Source organism: Rhinoderma darwinii, chromosome 6 (assembly GCF_050947455.1).
Source record: "Rhinoderma darwinii isolate aRhiDar2 chromosome 6, aRhiDar2.hap1, whole genome shotgun sequence".
Lineage (NCBI taxonomy): Eukaryota > Metazoa > Chordata > Amphibia > Anura > Rhinodermatidae > Rhinoderma > Rhinoderma darwinii.
In genome coordinates, this window is record NC_134692.1 from 78,709,073 (window position 1) to 78,732,717 (window position 23,645).

At 43.0% G+C, this 23,645-nt stretch overlaps 2 pseudogenes; both read right to left on the bottom strand.

The window, feature by feature from the left end:
• Positions 1 to 6,071: 6,071 nt before the first annotated feature.
• On the bottom strand, positions 6,072 to 7,090 carry LOC142656605 (ATP-dependent DNA helicase PIF1-like; annotated as a pseudogene).
• A 1,033-nt stretch (positions 7,091 to 8,123) lies between these two features.
• On the bottom strand, positions 8,124 to 9,702 carry LOC142656606 (uncharacterized; annotated as a pseudogene).
• Between the last annotated feature and the right edge of the window lie 13,943 nt (positions 9,703 to 23,645).

A 23,645-nucleotide genomic window follows, 5' to 3' on the forward strand; every position in this document is an offset into this window, starting at 1 on the left:
TACCGAGAACTCCCTGCTTCTTCCTCCAGTCCGGCTTCCCAGGATGACGTTTCAGTCTAAGTGACGGCTGCAGCCAATCACAGGCTGCAGTGGTCACATGGACTGCCGCATCATCCAGGGAGGTCGGGCTGGATGCCGAAAGAGGGACGCGTCACCAAGACAACGGCCGGTAAGTATGAAATTTGTTTACTTTCACTAGGGATAGTGCTGTCCCTTCTCTCTATCATGCACTGATAGAGAGAAGGGAAGTACTTTCACCGCAATACGCAGCGGCGAGTCCGCATCAATTTACTGCACATTTTGGGCAGATCCGCCACAGAATCTGCAACGCAGATTCTGTGCGGCATTGATGCGGACAGTTGCGGAAGAAAACCGCCACGTGGGGCCATGCCCTAAGGGTACTGTCTAAAGCCAAACTCGCACTGGAAGGTAACTGGAGCCCTTCAATTGAATTGCCTGATGCACTAGAACGATACACTGTTTCCCTAATATCAGCTTGTCTGAATTGTATACACAATGTTGCACTTGATTAAGTAATCATTCTCTATGCATTTCCCCGTCCCAGTATGTGAGAGGGATCACCAGGAAAGGGATCATGCACCGATAGGACATTTGAGAAGTTAAAACTGTAATTTAACTGTTAGATGGGAAGGAAGTTAAACTGATAACCAAGAGCCCTGATGGTGGACTCCTGCTGCTCAATTTTAAGCCGCGCACGGTGGCCAGAACGCTAGCAATTTAACCCCATAATGACCGCCTATACGTGTTTTCACGGCGGAAATTAAGGGCACTTATGCCAGAACGCCGCCTTTTCACGGCGGCGCTTTGGCATAAGATAGCGCCCCCGGGAGGCACTTAAACTCCATGTACTCAGCTATGGAGGTAGCTGAGGCCTCGGTGCACAGATCGAGGACTGTTTTGTCTGGTGCCCGGTCACGTGATCGGCGTTATTCACCGAATAACGGCGATCATTGTAAAAACAGCGGCGGTTAGTTCTCTCTCTTCTCTCACAGTATATATTCTGTGAGAGAAGAGAGAAATGGTCAAAATAAGGGCAAGCACCCCATATTAGACCTCCAATCACCCCCCATCTGCCCTCCCCCGTACTTGATAATCAAAATGGCGTGACTGACTGTCACATCACAATGACAGAACACATTACACTACGTAGGTAGTGTAATGTGTTCTAGCAGCGATCAGAGCTGCAAGTGTAAATGTCCCCGAGTGGGACAAGTAAAAAAAGTTAAAAAAAAAGATAATAAAAATGTTTTAAAAAAGTGTAAAAATAAAAGTTATAAGTGACATAAACAAGAACTGCTTTTTTTTCCCTATAATAAGTATTTTATTACAGGGAAAAAATTAACACATTAAAAAAAGTACACATATTTGGTATCACCGCGTTCATAACTGCCACAACTATAAAACTATAACATTATTTTTCCTGCACGATGAACACCGCAAAAAATAAGTAAAGAAGCAATGCTAGAATCACTATTTTTTGGTCACCACCCTCTCAAAATATACAACAAAAAGTCGCATGTACGCCAAAATAGTACTAATAAAACCTACAACCACTCCCGCAAGAAACAAGCCCTTACACAGCTTTTTTGACTGAAAAATGTATGGCTCTCAGAATATGGTGACACAAAAAATAAATTATTTTATAAATAAGTGATTTTATTGCACAAACGCTGCAAAACATAAAAAGCGATAAACAAATGGTATCGATGTAACCGTACCGACCCGCAGAATAAAAAGTAAAATGGTCATTTATAGCCCAGGGTGAACGCCGTAAAAAAAAAAAAAAAAAAACATTGTCAGAATTTATAGTTTTTGGTCACCTTTGGTCATTTTTTCACAAAAAATTGAATAAAAAGTGATAACAAAAATCGCATGTATCCCAAAATGGTACCAATGAAAACTACATATTGTCCCGCAACAAATAAGCCCTCACACAGCTCCAGTGGAGAAAAAATTAAAAAGTTCTGGCTCTCAGAATATAGCGATGCAAAATGTGCAGTGTTCCAAAAGCACATAAGATTGGGCACCATTTATCAGTGCTACACTGGCCACATATCTGCTGATTATTATTTATTTACCCCATTATTATACCCTCATATTATGCCCTCATGTTCTCTGCACAGATTACATATGACCCCACATTATAAACTGAAATACCAGCAAAACGCCAAAGAGAACTACTACCAAGCAAAATCTTGGCTCCAAAAGCCAAATGGCGCTCCTTCCCTTCTGAGCCCTGCAGCGTGCCCAAACAGCAGTTTACATCCACAGATATGGCATCGCCATACCCGGGAGAACCCAGTTAATATCTTATGAGGTATTTGTCTTCAGTGGCACAAACTGGGCATAACATATAGTGCACTAAAATGGCATATCAGTGGAAAATTGCAATTTTCACTCTGCACCATCCACTGCGCATTAACCCCTTCACGCACCACAACTTAATAGCATGTCGTGGTGTGGGGGGTGATGAATGGAGCGGGCTCACGCGCTGAGCCCACGCCATACGCTGTGGGTGTCAGCTGTGTATTACAGCTGACACTCGGGACTAACTGACAGGAACAGCGATCGCGCTGTTACATAAGCCTGTAAAAAGGACAATATAGTGCAATACATTAGTATTGCAGTGTATTGTACCAGCTATCTACTGATTGCTGGTTGAAGTCCCCTAGGGGGACTAACAAAATTTGTAAAAACAAAAGTTAATTATTATTAGTGAAAAAAATTAAATAAATAATTAAAGTCCAAAAAAATAAAAGTTTCACATTTTTTCTCTAAAGTAATGTAAAAAAAATAAAAAAAGTACACAAAATTGGTATTGCTGTGTCTGTAAAAGTCTAAACTATTACAATATACCATTATTTAACTTGCATGGTGAACGCCGTGAAAAATAAAGAATTTAAAACGTCAAAATCACTGTTTTTTGATCACCTGTAATAAAAAGTGCTCAAAAAGTTCTATGTACCAATAAAAACTACAGCTCGTTCCGCAAAAAATAAGTCCTCACACCATTCTTTTGATGGAAAAATAAAAAAAATGATGGCTCTTGGAAAGCGGGGAGGGAAAAACGAAAAAGAAAAAGCAAAAATGGATCAGTCCGGAAAGGGTTAATTACTTCCTAATGAAAAAACATTTATGACCACATGTGGGGTATAGTCGTACTTGGGAGAAATTGCTTTACAAATGTTGGGCGGCTTTTTCCTCCTTTATCCTTTGAGATATTGAAAAAATTCAACATTTTTGTGGAAATAATGTTGATATTCATTTTCATGGCCTAAAGCTAATAAATTCTGCAAAAGACATGTGGGGTCTAAATGCTCACTATACCCCTAGATAGATTCCTTAAGTGGTGCAGTTTCCCAAATAGTGTCACTTTGGTGTGGTTTCCACTGTTTTGATCTCTCAGGGGCTTTGCAAATTCTACATGGCACCCGTAAACCATTTCAGCTAAATTTGAGCTCCAATAGCCAAATAGTGCTCCTTCCCTTCTATGCCCCGCTGTGGGTCCAAACATATTTACGTAATCGGGAGAAATTGTTTTACAAATGTTGGGGTGTATTTTCTCCTTTATTCCTTGTAAAGATGTTTACCTTTACAGACTAATTCCAATGAATTTAAAAAAAAACAACTGTGGAGTCAAAATGCTAACTTTACCCCTAGAAAAATTCCTTGAGTGGTGTAGTTTCCAAAATGGGGTCACATTTGGGGGGTGTACATTGTTTTGATCCCTCTAGTGCTTTGCATCGCAACACAGCACTGAAAACTATTTCAGCAAAATCAGAAATCCAAAATCCAAATGGTGCTCCTCTTCTTATTACCACATATGGGGTATTGCTATAATCGGAAGAAATTGCTTTACATATGTTGGGGTGTTTTTTCTCCTTTATTCCTTGTAAAAAGGTAGATTTTCATCTTCACATACTTATTCAAATAAATTTAGCAAAAAAACAGTGGGTTCAAAATGCTAACTATACCCCTAGATAAATTCCTTGAGGGGTGTAGTTTCCAAAATGGGGTCACTTTTGGGTAGTCTTTACTGTTTTGGCACACAAGACCTATTCAAACCTGACATGGTGCCTAAAATATATTCTAAAAAAGGAAGGCCCCAAAATCCACTGCTTGCTCATTTGCTTCGGAGGCCTGTGCTTCAGTCTATTAGCACACTAGGGCCAAATGTCGGTACAAAAAAAAAATGTATTACAAATTAATTTTGGCAAAAAAAAAATGAAATGTGTAAATTTCACATCTACTTTGCTTTAATACCTGTGAAACGCCTAAAGGGTTAAAACACTTTGGAAATGCTGTTTTGAATACTTTGAGGGTGCAGTTTTCAAAATGGGGTAATTTATGGGGACTTTCTAATATATAAGGCCCTCAAAGCCACTTCAGAACTGAACTGGTCCCTGAAAAAATAGTCTTTTGAAATTTTCTTGAAAATATGAGAAATTGCTGCTAAAGTTCTAAGCCTTGTAACGTCCTAAAAAAATAAAAGGATGTTCAAAAAACTAAACATAAAGTAGACATATGGGAAATGTAAACTAGTAACTATTTTGTGTGGTATTACTATCTGTTTTAAAAGCAAATATAGAGAAAGAGGCAGCACTCCACAAGTCAAACATATAAGAAGTTTTATTCACCCATCAGTGAAAAAGGCTCAATGCAGCCTTTGTCAAGCAATATACAACAGACAGTTAATTGCTTTTATACAACCTACAATGGGAGCAGCCATAATCGGGTATAAACATTTCAGTAAAAGTTTTAAGGTTTATAAGTGTATACTCGATCGAACATACAAGGCCCACCATCATAGTGTTATAACATTTATTAAAATGCATTTCGTGAGCATCAAAACAACAGTGTTCTATTTAAACAAAGTGACATAATAAAAGATCATCGCACAAAGATCCTGATATAGGTCAAAATATTCTACAGCTGTGAAGACTCAGGTGAGAAAAGTCAATACATATACGTATATATTATGAATCAACATATGAACGCTGGCACTCACCCAAGACGAAGGAACATATCATGGGACGTGTAGTGCACCATATTACTCCTTCTACGGCGTCCATGTAACTCAACTGCGCATGCCTAGCATTAAGTCACGTGTTAAAAATATCACGTAAATGGCTGTCAAGCAGCTCTATATTAGCGTCTAGCAACTAGTAGAAAGTCCACTGCGCATGTGTACATGAGTGTCGGAGAGGAGAAAAAGAAGACCAAGCATCTAGAATAAAGAAAGAATACCCCAACGTAAGTTTATATTATTCAAAGGATCTAATTGACCTGACCTATCCCACCATAATAGGTATCATAGTCCGAAATCCCAACAAATATGACTATGGAAAACCAACGTCATAGTGTTGAGATAACAACGGGTTCTGAAGATCCCAAAGAAAGAAAATAGATCTGTACCAACGGGGGGTCATATCTGTAATAACACCCTCAACGCACATGTATCCCTCGGCTTGGGCCAGCATCCAGCAAAGCAATTCAATTTGTTATGAACAGAACCTGAAAAATAAAATAAACAAATAGCAATGAATATAAATATAAGTATTAATTACCAGAAATAACAATAAAATCTGAGGATTCAAGAAATAATGTGTGATTCTATATATAAATAATAATAATAATATATATATATATATATATATATATATATATATATATATATATATATGTAAATATACCCCTAATAAAAATAATAATTACATCTTACTACATAAGGGGATAATATCATCCAGTGATAGTATGGGTAAATAACCACAACCCACAGTATCCAAGACAAGGTAACTCCATGAAAACGCTTTTAAATTATACTCAAGACTAGCTTTTATACCCGGCGTTGCTCGGGAGGTTGCCTTACGGTATAGATAGAGTAAAAGCTCACTATTTAAATACCTCTCAGCATGAATTTAATTGCTACCTCTCTATATAAATATAATTGCTTGAGAGTGTAAATAATGTTATTGGAAGCATAAAAGAAATTAAATGAAGCAATATATTCATTACAGATTTATATAGTGTTGATTTAGGACTGCATGTTTCTATTCCAATGCTTTCTTGTAAACAATGTTTTTTGTCTTTTGATCCGGTGCCAAGATGTAGAGATTCTTTCCAGTGCTGACTCTGGAGCAAGCAACATATAGTTGCCCATGGGAAAAAAGGCGTATTCCTGCCACTTTCAGTGATTGACCTTGAGCCTTGTTAATTGTCATTGCGAAGGCTAGGTGTACTGGAAACTGTTGCCGCTTGAACTCGAAAGGAACATCATTTGGAGCGAGGGGAATCCGGGGAATAAAGACAACTTCCCTCTTGGCACATCCTGTTAGTATGGTGGCCTCAATGACGTGATCCATCAACTTCTTGACACACAGCCTAGTCCCGTTGCAAAGTTTCGGAGCGTCAATGTTTCTTAACAGCATGATAGGTGAGCCAACCTTCAACATGAATCCATGGGCAGGTAAGCCAGGCGGCTCGAGAGAGTTGAGAAATTCTGTCGGATAGTACACCTCCTGATTGGGGGGAAAATAACTGTGTCGGTGGACTTGTACAGCTTTTCTTGACCTGGCAGAGTCATTTGAATTTGCTGATTGATGGCATTGACAAAATCATTCTTTGGAGCCAGTATTGCCCGTTGACATAACCATTCATGATCTCTTTAGTTGAAGTCGATGTTGGGAAAGACACTGTTTGTAAGCTCTTCCACCGACTTGGGAAAATATGCGAAATGATCATGGAAGCTGATCAGATCCGTCCCATTGTCAACTTGAACATCTCCATTCCCCAGATTGAGTAATCTGCTGGCAAACTCACCAGCTGTGGCATCTCCATGCAGATGAACTCACATATTGGTAGTCAGACTCATCTTCTTCACATGCCTCCACAACACCGACTGCTTCAAGCAAGCTTTCAATTTGACTGCTGGTGTTCCCTTTGGAACAATAGGCAACGTCTGACGGAAATCACCGGCCAACACCAAGACGACACCTCCCATGACTGTATTGTTTCCACGCAAGTCCTGCAGAGTTCGATCCAGAGCTTCAAGCGCCAACTTGTGTGCCATCGTGCATTCATCTCAGTCAATCATCAAACATTCTTGCAGGACATTTGCCACACCAGTACCTTTGCTGATGATACAAACAGGAGACGCATCTCGAGTCAAGTTGAGTGGTAATTTGAACGTTGAATGGGCAGTTCTGCCACCATCAAGCAATGTTGCCACAATGCCTGAGGAAGCAACAGCCAGAGCAATCCTGGATTGTTGTAGGATCTTTGCCAACAACAGGTTTATGACAAACGTCTTTCCTGTTCCGCCAGGAGCATCCAAGAAGACAATACCATCCGTGTTTTTCATAAGTATGTCCAAGATCTGATTGGACGCCGTCGTTTGGTCAGCAACCAAAAGAGGTTCATTCTTTGCAAGATAAGTCTCCAGAGCGCTCATATCATAGCTTGTTTCTTGAAGCAATTCCCGTCCAAGTCTTTCGTCGTTGTTCCTTTCCGTCGTGGGAAGTCCCAGTTGCTCAAGTCTCTTTCCAACCATCATGAGAGTCTTTTCTTCAGGTAGAATCAATGACATGTTGAACTTTTGCTGAGTACAGCTGTCCAATTGAAGTCCCGAATTTTGCTGTCATGCTTGCAGAAGAACATCCTCCGAGAGGTGCTCTTTGTACTTTTCCCACAGTTCAAGTGGCTTGGATGGTCCACACGTCGTGAGTATGACAACAAATAGGTTTCGTAAGCTTTCTGGTAATTGCCAGGTTGCTGCTTCCTCTAAAGTCTTGTCCCAATGAGAATCACTCTCAAGTAGTCCCCTTTCTTGATATGCTTGCCGATAGGTTGTACAAACATGGTTGCCAACAGTCTTGAGGCTAACAAACTATGTCGGGCCTGCTATTGTGTGAAGAGGCAACCGGAGGAAGAAGCACTCGTGGTTGTTTGGGTGCACTGTGTAGACTCTGCCAAGAGCATCACTTGACTTGATTCCAACATGACCTTCAACTGGTGTCCCTTGGACTCTTCGCTTGAAAACTCTTGTAGATTTATTCCACGTATAATACTTTGGAACATCGCATTATAGGAGTATCGTTGCAAAGTCATCTTGTTGGCAAAGCTTGAAGAATGCTGTCAAGCGTGGTGTTTTTGGGCTGCAAAAATTGTTGTGCAGCAGTTTTCTCGGTGAAGTAGACTCTCTGTCCATTTTCCAAGTGGACGTTGAGATGAACTACCGTCGGATAGCGGTCGTGAATTGGAAAGTCCAAAATTTGCCATACAGCCTCGTTGCTACTGATGTAACGTCCAGTTTGGAAGTGATCGATTTCATCAATTGTTCTTTCTTGTCTTTCTTGGCGATTGATTTCATCAGTTGTTCTTCCTTGTCTTTCCAAGCCAAAGGCTGCTTGATCCGATCCTTTGTTGACATATTTGCAGATGTACTTGATCGCCTTAACTGAGTTGCAATATTCAACATTGACGTGAGATTGAAAGGTATTGGAAAGAAATGTCGAGTAGGGTACAATCCATCTGTTGTCGACCTCGATGTCCTGGTAACTATTGCCAATCTTTATCTTCATCAATGCAGTGAACTCGCCTTCTCCCATTTTTTGTCTGCGATAAAGTGGATAACTATCATCTCCAGACTGAGTTTCATGGATCAGCTGTCTTGGGAATCTCTTTGTACAGACGCCATCTTTCATGCATGGGGAGCTTGGATTCAGTCTTCCACATGGTCCATGGACCATGTTCTTCATGATGATGTCAAATAGCTTTTGATCTTCTTGTGCATTTGGGATCTCTGCACTAATGACGAATCGATCTGATTTGGTCAGATCTTCTCCATCAGCCAGATCAGTATATGTGCGTGAGGCAAACCTCATTTTTGCCATTCGATCGTATCCATCTTCGCCTTGCCAAAAGATCAGTGGGTACTGAAGTGCGTCATATGATCGATGGGTTTCAGAAACTCTCTGCAGTTCATTATCAGGCTTCTGCAGCACAATATCCCGATTTTCAAATTCCACAACGATGACGACAGCAACTTCATTGACAGTTGGTGCGTTGTATCACCGCTCATGCTCTCCTGTTGGCCTTCGGTCAGCCTTGATGACCACTTTGTAGTTATCCGAAGTCATCATTTCCAAAGAACTCTTGAATATCTCGACATAACAGTGATGTTTGTGACGCGTCGGCTGCAGTTCCAGCAAAATGTCGGCCCGAGTTCCAGGTACGTTGCTCTGTCGTTGCTGAACTTGAAGCTTTTCATCGCCCATAAAATAAAATCTGCAGGAACTTTGGTGGTTAATTTGGCAATTGGAGGAGCGATCCAAATCGTTGGCAAAATTGTCCCTGAATTTTGAGTGTGGGTATGAAGCCTCTCTCTCGAATTTTGTTCACACCAAACGAAGTCATCTGAAAGCAAGAGTTGTAACGCCTCAAATTTCCCAGAAAGTGCTTGGTTTGGGGAGTGTTTGCAGTCATCAGTGACTTGAGTGGTTCTGGTGGTGCAGTAAGTGGAGGTAGTTGAACCTTGCCAGCAGAGCAGCACATGCCAGGTGGCTCTGACTTCCTCTTCTGGGCTTCACAATGTTCACAGGTCGTGTCCATGTTTCCAATATTGACCAAGTCATGCAGATCATATTCAATTGTTGGGTCATATTGCATAGCAGCTTTGTTCATGCAATCCCAAGATGTTCGTCGAGAAACAATATTTCTTGCGCCTTGTGCTCGAACCCGACGATCAGTCGCTTGAGGTGTTTCTTCAGCTCTTGCGGTCACTTATCGCAATCTTTGATTTTCAAGCCGAGCATTGGTCATTGCTGGCGTTTCTGCTGCTCGACATATTCTTTGAGCCAAGCATCGAGCTTCTCTTTGTCCAGGAGTTTTCTTTTGGGAGCCATGGTCAGTGAAAAGTAAATTTCAGTAAAAGTGACTTTTAAACCAATCAAAAGTGGCAAAAGGAGGCAAACTTTGTTCGATGTCCAATGCAATCACAAATCGCTATTGGTTTGTTTTTCAACCAATCCAAGTGATTTTTAAACCAATCAAAATCTGCAAAAGGAGGCAAACTTTGTGAAATGTCCAATTCAATCAAAAATTGCTACTGGTTTGTTTTACAGCCAATCAAAAATCGTGTTGGTGTAAAGGATCTGCCAGACACAGCTTCTGTGTCGACGCCCGTGGTTAATCAGTCTGCACCTGCTACTAGCTCTGATAGAGTGACTCGATCTGCTACCACTCAGGTTGGTAGGCTCAGGAGTGGGAGAAACTATCACAGCCTGGCCAGACGGTTCTAGCTCCCACCCTCGGTCTATTTATACCTTAATTTCCTGCTTGTCTTTGCCTGTGATTCTATCCTGTTTCCTGGCTCTTCTGCTCCTGCTATTATTATTGACCTTGCTTAATTTTGACCCTGGCTTTACTGACTACGCTCCTGCTCTGCGTTTGGTACCTCGTTCACTCCTGGTTTGACTCGGCTCGTTCTCTACGCCTGTTGCTCACGCTGTTGCCGTGGGCAACTGCCCCATTTCCCTTAGCTTCTGTGTACCCTTGTCTGTTTGTCTGTCGTGCACATATTGAGCGTAGGGACCGTCGCCCAGTTGTACGCCGTCGCCTAGGATGGGCCATGCAAGTAGGCAGGGACTGAGTGGCGGGTAGATTAGGGCTCACCTGTCTGTCTCCCTACCCCTTCATTACATAATCACAGGCTCATATACCTTTTCTACCCTGGTCCCTGACACAACTATGGACCCCCTTGAGACCCTGGCTCAGCAAATGCAGGGCCTCTCCCTACAGGTCCAAGCCCTGGCTCAGAGGGGCAACCAGCGTGATGTTACCCTGGTAGTGCCCCCCACCTCACCTCTTGAACCCCACCTCAAGTTGCCTGACCGGTTCTCAGGGGACCGGAAGACTTTTTTCTCCTTTCGGGAGAGTTGTAGGCTCTATTTCCGTCTAAGGCCCCACTCCTCAGGTTCTGAGAGCTAGCGAGTGGGTATAATTATGTCCCGGCTCCAGGACGGGCCCCAAGAATGGGCCTTCTCCTTGGCTTCTGATGCCCCTGAACTTTCCTCTGTTGATCTTTTTTTTCTGCTCTCGGGCTCATATATGACGAGACTGACAAGACTGCCTTTGCCGAGAGGGAGCTGGCGACCTTACGTCAGGGTAAGAGACCCGTTGAGGAGTACTGTTCTGACTTTAGGAAGTGGTGTGTAGCTTCTCGGTGGAATGACCCTCTTCAGACACTCTAGATCAGGTTATGGCTTTAGCGGTACGTCTTGACCGACGTCTCAGGGAACGATGACTTCAACGTCTTTGTGCTTTCTCCTCTGGCTCCCCGATGATGGCTCCCGAGGTTCCGTTGCTTCATTCTTTCACGGAAAACTCGGATGAACAAATGCAACTCGGGGCCTCCGTGTCTCCCCAACATCGTAGAGAGCTCCGCAGGAAGAATGGTCACTGCTTCTACTGTGGGGATGACAAGCATCAAGTGAACAACTGTCCAAGGCATAAGAATAAGCAGCCGGAAGAACTTCCGCGCCTAAGTGACCATCGGGGAGGTCACTTGGGCGCACAGGTATTTCCTGTAAATATGAAACCTAATAAGATCTTGCTTCCCTTTCGGGTCTCTTTTGAGGGTAGGTCTGCTACCGGCAGTGCCTTCGTGGATTCAGGGTCTTCTGCTAATATTATGTCTGTGGAATTTGCTATGTCTCTAGCTATGCCATTGATTGATTTGCCTAAACCTGTCCCGGTAGTGGGTATCGACTCCACTCCACTTGCTAATGGTTATTTTACGCAGCATACCCCTGTTTTTTAAATCATTGTTGGCTCCGTGCATTTGGAGCAGTGCTCTGTACTGGTGATGCAGGGATTATCGTCCTATTTGGTATTAGGCCTTCCCTGGTTGCAGATGCATAATCCCACGTTAAACTGGAATACTGGGGATCTTACCAAATGGGGTAGTGAATGCATGACGTCATGTTTTTCTGTTAATTTTATTTCTCTCCCTGAGGAGGTGAACACTGTACCTGAGTTTATTCAGGACTTTGCTGATGTTTTTTCTAAAAAGGCCTCCAAAGTGTTACCTCCTCATAGAGAATATGATTGCGCAATCGATTTGGTACCAGGAGCTAAGCTCCCTAAGGGTAGGATATTTAATCTCTCTTGTTCCGAACGTGAAGCCATGAGAGAGTATATCCAGGAATGCCTGGCCAAGGGTTACATTTGCCCCTCTACGTCTCCGGTAGGTGCTGGCTTCTTCTTCGTAGGGAAGAAGGATGGTGGTCTTAGGCCGTGCATCGATTACCGAAACTTGAATAAGGTCACTGTAAGGAACCAGTATCCCCTTCCTTTGATTCCTGATCTCTTCAATCAGGTTCAGGGGGCCCAATGGTTCTCTAAGTTTGATCTTCGGGGGGCTTATAACCTTATCCGCATCAGAGAGGGGGATGAGTGGAAGACTGCGTTTAACACGCCCGAAGGTCATTTCGAATACCTCATCATGCCCTTTGGGTTGTGTAATGCTCCCGCGGTCTTCCAGAATTTCATAAATGAGATTTTGAGAGACTACCTGGGGGTATTTCTTGTAGTGTACCTTGATGACATACTTGTGTTTTCCAAGGACTGGTCCTCCCACATTGAGCATGTCAGGAAGGTGCTCCAGGCCCTTCGGAAAAACAAACTCTTTGCTAAAACCGAAGAAAGTTTGTGTGTTGGGGTGCAGTAGATACCATTTTTGGGTCAAATTCTCACTCCTAATGAATTCCGCATGGACCCCGCCAAGGTTCAGGCTGTGGCTGAATGGGTCCAACCTGCCTCCCTGAAGGCGTTACAGTGCTTCCTGGTGTTTGCTAATTATTACAGGAGATTTATTTCTAACTTCTCGGTCATCGCTAAGCCTTTTACGGATCTTACTTGCAAAGGTGCTGATCTCCTCCACTGGCCTCCGGAGACGGTCCAGGCCTATTGAGGTCCTTAAGAAGTGCTTTATCTCTGCCCCAGTGCTGATTCAGCCTAACCAAATGGAGCCATTCATCGTGGAAGTTGACGCCTCCGAGGTGGGAGTGGGTGCTGTCTTGTCCCAGGGTACCAGGTCCCGCCCCTATGCCTACCTCTCCAGGAAGTTCTCGCCCACTGAGAGTAACTATGACATTGGCAACCGCGAACTCTTAGCCATTAAATGGGAATTTGAAGAGTGGCGCAACTTCCTGGAGGGGGCTAGGCACCAGGTAACGGTCCTTACCGACCACAAGAATCTGGTTTTCCTAGAATCTGCCGGAAGCTTAACCCGAGACAAGCTCGATGGGCGTTGCTTTTTACTAGTTTAATCTTTTTGGTCACCTATAGGGCTGGGTCTAAAAATATTAAAGCTGATGCACTGTCGCGTAGCTTCATGGCCAGCCCTCCTTCAGAGGAAGATCCTGCTTGTGTTTTGCCCCCAGGTATAGTCATTTCCTCTGTTGATTCTGACTTAGTCTCTGAAATTGCGGCTGATCAAGGTTCAGCTCCCGAGAACCTTCCTGAGAACAAGCTGTTTGTTCCCCTGCAATTCCGGCTAATGGTACTCAGGGAAAATCATGACTCTGCACTATCTGGGCATCCAGGCATCCTGGGTACCAAGCACCTCATTGCCAGAAACTATTGGTGGCCTGGGTTGCCTAAAGACGTTAAGGCCTATGTCACCGCTTGTGAAATTTGTGCTAGGTCCAAGACTCCCAGGTCCCGACCAGCGGACTTCCCCAGAGACCTTGGACCCATGGATTTTATCACCAATCTGCCTCCATCTCAAGGCAAGTCGGTGGTGTGGGTTGTAGTAGACCGCTTTAGTAAGATGTGCCACTTAGTGCCACTCAAGAAACTACCCAATGCTAAGACGTTAGCTACCTTGTTTGTCAAACACATCCTGCGTCTCCATGGGGTTCCTGTTGATATGGAAGCCTGGACTTTCTATCCTCCATTTTGTATATTATTCTCAAGTTTTAAAACTACTGATACAGTAATGTAATACTTTAACCTTTGTTCTTCCTTTTAGATGTCTCGCCGCAAGCTAAAATGATACTTCCTCTTTCTTAGACAGACTATGAATCTGCTGGCATAGCTAAAATATATAATGTCTGAGCACGTAGCTAAAAAATATGCTGATTACCAATATTACAAAACATGTGATATAAATTGATACAATGTAATATAATGTATACGTGTTCCTTTATGATAAACTCCCTCGTGATTTAGAGGAGGAGGAGACATGGTCAATATTGATTGGATAAACTGAAGGCCATGGCCCCTCTTATGTGATTGGAGAGGGAGACATGGCCAACACCCCTTTTAATGATATATAATCTATGTATTATTTGCTAATAAACCAGAGAATCTGATTGCACTTACAATATGTGTGAAGTGTGTAGTTTCTCTCCGATGCATCGTCAAGCTCTCCCACATATTTGAAACCAGATAAGAGACATCGAGGTCCAGTTGATGACCTGCCTAAATTGATGACCCTTAACAGTTGGTGCCGAAACCCGGGATGGAAGACAACGAGTAACGGACTGAACACAGTGGACGGATTCAGGAGGAGTCGCTGACATAAAACCGCAGTGAGTAACACTGTTAGTTACTTAAAAATTGCCTCAGCCACTCCACTCCCGATTCTGTCTCAGGTCAGTCAGTGTCTCTTACATTTCCATCCCGAACAAATGTCTCTATCTGTGTTTGTATGAATGTTTGAATGTAAGGTCTACAATGGAGCTCAGACTCTATAGACATATGTAACTTGAAATGACAGGAACAGATATTGATTGAAATACGAACTACTATTGTTTTTTTGTGTTTTACTGTATGTAATCTTCATTATGTAGTTATGGTTAAGATCGTTAAAAAGGATCAACTTAATGGATACCCCACCGCACACCTAGTAGTGTATTAAGATAGTAAAACATATATACCTTTCGAGTGCTATAGGCCTGGGGAAAATATATCATTGTGTCCTAATTGTAAGGATATAATTGAATCTGATATAGTCAGATTTCAACAGGGGGTGAGGATATACCAATTCCTTTCGAGTGCTGTAGGCCTGGGGACGGTATATCACTATATCCTGATTGTTTGGATATAGAAAGGTTTGACACAGTCAGACAAAGGAAAGTAGTCCTTCGAGGTCTGATACAGCTGACCTGGGAACCTCCTTATAAACTCCTGACATGGGGTCCAGAGACCTTGAACCCGACAGTTGGTGTGTGGAATCATGAGTGTCAGCAGTTGATATAATTAAACGGTTGAAAGGTGAAGAAGCCATCAAAAACTGTAAAAGAATGTTTAAACAAATGAAGATAGGAAGTAATGATACGTTAGATAAAGTAGATTGTTTACATAGTTTAATATGTAAGACTAACTGATCAAAAAAATATCAGAACTCTAGAAGAATGTGTCAATGATGTTGATATGAGTATGTGTATACCAGCATAGATTTTGATAAGAGTGACTGTAATAGTGATGTAACGATTAATACAGCTAGGTACATTGCAGTGAGTAATGTGGATTATGACGAGAAGTATGATATAGACATGTATACAGTGTGTGTGTCCATGTATACAGTGTGTGTGTCGTGGACTAGTCTTAGGAGCGACTGGAGCAAATGAAAACGTGTACGGTTTGATGTGAGATGTTTTTCTCAATCCAGATTGAGAACTGAATTTATTGAACTTTAAATTATTGTTATTATATCTAAAAATATTGTGTAACAAAAAGTCCTAGAACATTGAACTTAAATACAAGGTTGTGTAAATAGACTGATGTTTTAATTGACCTTTTGTATAAGGTTTAAATAATTAAAGTTAGAGTTACAAATATAGCAGAGACTTAGATGCCTTTCAACATTTTGGCTTGCTGGGGCTTGTAGTTCTAAAAAAAAAAAAAAAGAAGGAAGTTGTAAAAGGGGTGGGGGGGCAGCAGCTGGTTGCAGTGTGTGAGAATGTTAGAAAGAAGAAGTATTTTGCTGCCTCTTTCTCTGTCCTTTAAGTGAAATATTACACGCACGATCTGCATTAATGACTGCTAATTTATTAGAAAGGAAACTGATAATTGTTTCCAATATTTTGCCTTCACACACTGAATGCCTTGGATGGTGCTTCCCCAGGGTGCAGCAAATTCCCCTGATATTGTCACCCATACAATGAAAGAGTTGCTGGATAAGTGGTCCCCCAAACACTCCACCACTTGTCTATTGCAATATGTTGATAATTTGCTTTTGTGTTGTGTCTCTGTTGACATATGTGCTCAGGAAACAGTCTCATTATTGTTGTATCTCTCCCATATAGGTTGCAAAGTGTCCAGGAACAAATTACAACTTTGTAAGCCCACTGTTGTTTTCCTTGGACATTGCCTGTCTGCTGGTGTATTGCACCTGACCCCCTCCAGGCTTACTGCTATCCAAGACCACCCAGTCCCACACAACCATCGCTCTCTCAGAGCCTTCCTGGGTTTAGTGGGTTATTGTAGACCATGGATTAAAAGTGCATCCATATCAATGCAGCCCCTGTATGATTGCCTGCAAACTGATGCTCTAGATGCATTTTACACCCTCCAGCTGTCTTTAGTCTCAGCCCCAGCTCTGGGCATTCTTAGCAACCGTAAGCCTTTCCACATGTATTGTCACGGACAAGGTGGTCACGCTTCAGGTGTGCTCACACAAGACCATGGTGTTCATATGCGGCCCATCGGATATTACTCCGCTAGCCTTGATCCCATTGCACAAGGTGCCCCCTCTTGTCCTCAGGGCTATTGCAGAATCCGCCCTTCTTGACAAAACTGCAGACATTATTTTAAAACATGATTTAGTGCTTCACGTCCCACACGCAGTTGCTGAGGTCATGCACAACATTAAGACTGAACATTTCGTCACGTCTCGTATCACCAAACTTGAACTTGCCTTGTTAAATCCCTCCATCACCCTGAAAATATGTACTACGCTCAACCATGCTTCTCTGATACCTATGGTTGTAGCGAAAGGAGGGGAAGGGGGGGGGATGTCAGATCCTTAATGTACGAACTTGCAAATGACAAGGACTTGTTTGATATGGAGCATGAACATGATTTTCAGTTTAATGCAACTTGAAGCCCAAGGGTTACCAGGTGTCACTGATGAACCTTTGACTAACTATGATGTTCAGTATTTTGTAGACGGATCCAGATACTGGAATGAGCAGACAGGACATTTCACCACCGGGTATGCAGTAGTCCAGGAAGGTAAGACAGTGCTGCAAAAGTCACTGCCCTCAAGCAGCTCTGCCCAAGAGGCAGAACTCATGGCACTCGCAGAAACATGTAAGTTGGGCACAGGTAAAAGGGTGAATGTCTATACAGACTCAAGGTACGCCTTTAGAGTCGCACACGATTATGGCACAATATGGCTAACAAGAGGCTTTCTGACATCAGCAGGCAAACCAATTAAAAATGCAGACGCAGTAGAACTGATATTGGAGGCATTACCTACAGAGGTAGCCAGAATTAAAGTGCAAGCGCACACAAGACTAGAGACCCCTGAAGCAAAAGGGAATGCACGGGCTGACCAAGCAGCAAAAGCAGCTGCAACCCTCCCCGTGTTGGTAGTCCATGTGGGCCCAGTCACGGAGGAATTGCTGTGTGCTTTCCAGACCCAAGCGCCGGCCCCTGAACTGAAATTGTGGCAGGAGGCAGAAGCTGTCAGAGGCGAAGGAAAGCCATGGCATGTAAAGGGTAAAACGTGCTTACCGCGTAGTCTTTTCCCAATGATGTGCGCCCTAGCGCATTCCCCGGTCCACAACTCAAAAGGAGCCATGATAGCAGTGTTACAACGCTGGTTTGCCCCTGGATTTCAGAACGCAGCTGCTCGACATGTAGAGGGTTGCCTGACACAACCCCGGTCAAATTACAAAAACACCCAGTATGCGCACACCTCGCCCTGATTACCCCTTTCAGCGACTGCAGGTGGACTACATACAGCTACCCAAGGTGAGTGTATATGAATATGTCCTAGTGCATATGAATATGTCCTCATGTATATGAATATGTCCTAGTGTATATGAATATGTCCTCGTGTATATGAATATGTCCTTTGATGTATTGACTTGTTTTCAAACTGGCATGAGGCATGGCCAGTAACCAAAGCCACAGCTAAAAAAACACTGCTAGGAATATGCTCAGTGAAGTAGTATGCCAATATGGGGTCCCTGAAGTAATTGAGGGTGACAGAGGAACCCACTTCACAGGAGAAGTACTAGGACATATAATCACTTGCTTTGGCATCACACAGGCATTCCATACACAATATCACCCCAAAATAGTGGTAAGGTAGAAAGTTTAAATGGAACCCTGAAGTTAAAAATACAGAAAGCCATGAAGTCCTCAGGTTTGCCATGTACTGAATGCCTACCCTTGGCATTGTACTCTGTAAGAACCAGTCCTAGTGGGCATTGAAACTCAGCCTCTATAAAGTACTGTTTGGGTCAGTCCCAAAGACGGGTTTGTACTTCCCGCAACAGTTGCAACAACAGTTTGACAGACTAACAGCTGATGTTATCCAACTACACACGAATTTAACTGAATTGCATAAACAAGTGTATTCTTCTATTCCAGACCCCAATTCCTTAGAAGGTGCCCATCAACTGCTGCCTGGTGAATGGGTAGTCTTGAAAAGACACATAAGGAAGGTTTTGGAGCTCAGATATACTGAACTGTACCAAGTGCAACTGGTCACTGCAACTTCGGTCAAGCTCGAAGGCAAAGACACCTGGATCCATGCCAGCCACTGCAAAAAGATTGTAAACCAGGAAGTCAAAGATGTCGCTACTTCTCCCGCTGGTGATGATGTTGCCACTGGCGGGCACCCTCAATGATGTACTTGAGGACGATTGGGACAATAAGTTTATCAAATATCGCCGGGTTTTGTATCATGCTCTGAGGGAGCAAACTAACCTGACTGATTGATGGATTTTAACACACAGCCCTGTAGTGCCAGAAGCATGCCCTACCTCGCTATCCCTGTTACTTTAGATGAAATAAGGGAATTGTATAATAATTCTGTAATTACCACCCTAACAGGGAGAAACAAGAACAAAAATGTACCTTTGCCCGTAGCTGCATGGATGGAAGAGCCTTGGATGTTATTTAACAGGAGAGGCCCACCCCTTATATTTGCACAGACGCCTTGGGCTTCTGCTGGAGTGGACCTTGCCTGTTATCCTGGCTTCTCATCCTGCAGCGGCATTCAGCATTGATACTCAGTGTGTAGGAGTTGATGCTACTTTAGGTCAGATGCCCCGCTGCGTAAATATCACTGTATGATTACTTGAGGAGGCCTTGCGATTATATGTTCGAAATAACACTAGAATGTAATATGATGGCTAAATAGGTGACCAGTTTGTTTAAGGGGTCAGTCATAGGGGTACCGAAAAATATGTATATTGTATGTGAACATCAGGGGTATAAATGGCTACCAAGTAACTTCATGGGTACATGTACATTAGCCTATCTAACACTGCAACTTTTATTATACCACATGAGAATGTAGATGTTAACGCCGTGCCAGCACACATATTGTATAAAAGAAGAGCAGACGGGCGACCCCATATTGTACATATGGGAAGTGGTAACGCAGTCATAAGTACTCTATACATCTACCCTATGATAATGCAGATGTGGGATAAACTAGTTGAGGCTATAGACTATTTGGATCAACAAATATTTGAGATACTTAGTTTACCCAATGGCACCAATATAATGCACAAGCAATTGATTGTAGTAGCTAAGCAACACACCATAGTAAACTGCCTCTCAGGGAGGAATGTGCAGTCGCGCATTTCTTGGGTACTAAGGGAGTCCAATTTCATGCACATAATGAATTCTTATTATCACTACTCCGTTTTCTTCTCACTCACAACTATTTTTTATTTGATCACAAATTCTACCAGCAGATCAAAGGAACAGCCATAGGGACTGTCTGTGCACCTACCTACGCAAATTTCTTTTTGGGGTGGTGGGAGGATACTTTGGTTTTTACTGACACTCTAGCCTCATATACTTGTAACATCCTGTTCTGGGGGAGATATATTGACAATATTCTCCTCCTATGGGATGGGGACCTAAACACTTTTCACGACTTTATGCACACACTCAACTCAAACCATATCGGCATGAAATAGGGATAGCGAGGTAGGGCATGCTTCTGGCATTACAGGGCTGTGTGTTAAAATCCATCAATCAGTCAGGTTAGTTTGCTCCCTCAGAGCATGATACAAAACCCGGCGATATTTGATAAACTTATTGTCCCAATCGTCCTCAAGTACATCATTGAGGGTGCCCGCCAGTGGCAACATCATCACCAGCGGGAGAAGTAGCGACATCTTTGACTTCCTGGTTTACAATCTTTTTGCAGTGGCTGGCATGGATCCAGGTGTCTTTGCCTTCGAGCTTGACCGAAGTTGCAGTGACCAGTTGCACTTGGTACAGTGCAGTATATCTGAGCTCCAAAACCTTCCTTATGTGTCTTTTCAAGACTACCCATTCACCAGGCAGCAGTTGATGGGCACCTTCTAAGGAATTGGGGTCTGGAATAGAAGAATACACTTGTTTATGCAATTCAGTTAAATGCCTGTGTAGTTGGATAACATCAGCTGTTAGTCTGTCAAACTGTTGTTGCAACTGTTGCGGGAAGTACAAACCCGTCTTTGGGACTGACCCAAACAGTACTTTATAGAGGCTGAGTTTCAATGCCCCCTAGGACTGGTTCTTACAGAGTACAATGCCAAGGGTAGGCATTCAGTCCATGGCAAACCTGAGGACTTCATGGCTTTCTGTATTTTTAACTTCAGGGTTCCATTTAAACTTTCTACCTTACCACTATTTTGGGGTGATATTGTGTATGGAATGCCTGTGTGATGCCAAAGCAAGTGATTATATGTCCTAGTACTTCTCCTGTGAAGTGGGTTCCTCTGTCACCCTCAATTACTTCAGGGACCCCATATTGGCATACTACTTCACTGAGCATATTCCTAGCAGTGTTTTTTTAGCTGTGGCTTTGGTTACTGGCCATGCCTCATGCCAGTTTGAAAACAAGTCAATACATACAAGGACATATTCATATACACGAGGACATATTCATATACACTAGGACATATTCATATACATGAGGACATATTCATATGCACTAGGACATATTCATATACACTCACCTTGGGTAGCTGTATGTAGTCCACCTGCAGTCGCTGAAAGTGGTAATCAGGGCGAGGTGTGCGCATACTGGGTGTTTTTGTAATTTGACCGGGGTTGTGTCAGGCAACCCTCTACATGTCGAGCAGCTGCGTTCTGAAATCCAGGGGCAAACCAGCGTTGTAACACTGCTATCATGGCTCCTTTTGAGTTGTGGACCGGGGAATGCGCTAGGGCGCACATCATTGGGAAAAGACTACGCGGTAAGCACGTTTTACCCTTTACATGCCATGGCTTTCCTTCGCCTCTGACAGCTTCTGCCTCCTGCCACAATTTCAGTTCAGGGGCCGGCGCTTGGGTCTGGAAAGCACACAGCAATTCCTCCGTGACTGGGCCCACATGGACTACCAACACGGGGAGGGTTGCAACTGCTTTTGCTGCTTGGTCAGCCCGTGCATTCCCTTTTGCTTCAGGGGTCTCTAGTCTTGTGTGCGCTTGCACTTTAATTCTGGCTACCTCTGTAGGTAATGCCTCCAATATCAGTTCTACTGCGTCTGCATTTTTAATTGGTTTGCCTGCTGATGTCAGAAAGCCTCTTGTTAGCCATATTGTGCCATAATCGTGTGCGACTCTAAAGGCGTACCTTGAGTCTGTATAGACATTCACCCTTTTACCTGTGCCCAACTTACATGTTTCTGCGAGTGCCATGAGTTCTGCCTCTTGGGCAGAGCTGCTTGAGGGCAGTGACTTTTGCAGCACTGTCTTACCTTCCTGGACTACTGCATACCCGGTGGTGAAATGTCCTGTCTGCTCATTCCAGTATCTGGATCCGTCTACAAAATACTGAACATCATAGTTAGTCAAAGGTTCATCAGTGACACCTGGTAACCCTTGGGCTTCAAGTTGCATTAAACTGAAAATCATGTTCATGCTCCATATCAAACAAGTCCTTGTCATTTGCAAGTTCGTACATTAAGGATCTGACATCCCCCCCCTTCCCCTCCATTCGCTACAACCATAGGTATCAGAGAAGCATGGTTGAGCGTAGTACATATTTTCAGGGTGATGGAGGGATTTAACAAGGCAAGTTCAAGTTTGGTGATACGAGACGTGACGAAATGTTCAGTCTTAATGTTGTGCATGACCTCAGCAACTGCGTGTGGGACGTGAAGCACTAAATCATGTTTTAAAATAATGTCTGCAGTTTTGTCAAGAAGGGCGGATTCTGCAATAGCCCTGAGGACAAGAGGGGGCACCTTGTGCAATGGGATCAAGGCTAGCGGAGTAATATCCGATGGGCCGCATATGAACACCATGGTCTTGTGTGAGCACACCTGAAGCGTGACCACCTTGTCCGTGACAATACATGTGGAAAGGCTTACGGTAGCTAAGAATGCCCAGAGCTGGGGCTGAGACTAAAGACAGCTGGAGGGTGTAAAATGCATCTAGAGCATCAGTTTGCAGGCAATCATACAGGGGCTGCATTGATATGGATGCACTTTTAATCCATGGTCTACAATAACCCACTAAACCCAGGAAGGCTCTGAGAGAGCGATGGTTGTGTGGGACTGGGTGGTCTTGGATAGCAGTAAGCCTGGAGGGGGTCAGGTGCAATACACCAGCAGACAGGCAATGTCCAAGGAAAACAACAGTGGGCTTACAAAGTTGTAATTTGTTCCTGGACACTTTGCAACCTATATGGGAGAGATACAACAATAATGAGACTGTTTCCTGAGCACATATGTCAACAGAGACACAACACAAAAGCAAATTATCAACATATTGCAATAGACAAGTGGTGGAGTGTTTTGGGGACCACTTATCCAGCAACTCTTTCATTGTATGGGTGACAATATCAGGGGAATTTGCTGCACCCTGGGGAAGCACCATCCAAGGCATTCAGTGTGTGAAGGCAAAATATTGGAAACAATTATCAGTTTCCTTTCTAATAAATTAGCAGTCATTAATGCAGATCGTGCGTGTAATATTTCACTTAAAGGACAGAGAAAGAGGCAGCAAAATACTTCTTCTTTCTAACATTCTCACACACTGCAACCAGCTGCTGCCCCCCCCCACCCCTTTTACAACTTCCTTCTTTTTTTTTTTTTTAGAACTACAAGCCCCAGCAAGCCAAAATGTTGAAAGGCATCTAAGTCTCTGCTATATTTGTAACTCTAACTTTAATTATTTAAACCTTATACAAAAGGTCAATTAAAACATCAGTCTATTTACACAACCTTGTATTTAAGTTCAATGTTCTAGGACTTTTTGTTACACAATATTTTTAGATATAATAACAATAATTTAAAGTTCAATAAATTCAGTTCTCAATCTGGATTGAGAAAAACATCTCACATCAAACCGTACACGTTTTCATTTGCTCCAGTCGCTCCTAAGACTAGTCCACGACACACACACTGTATACATGGACACACACACTGTAT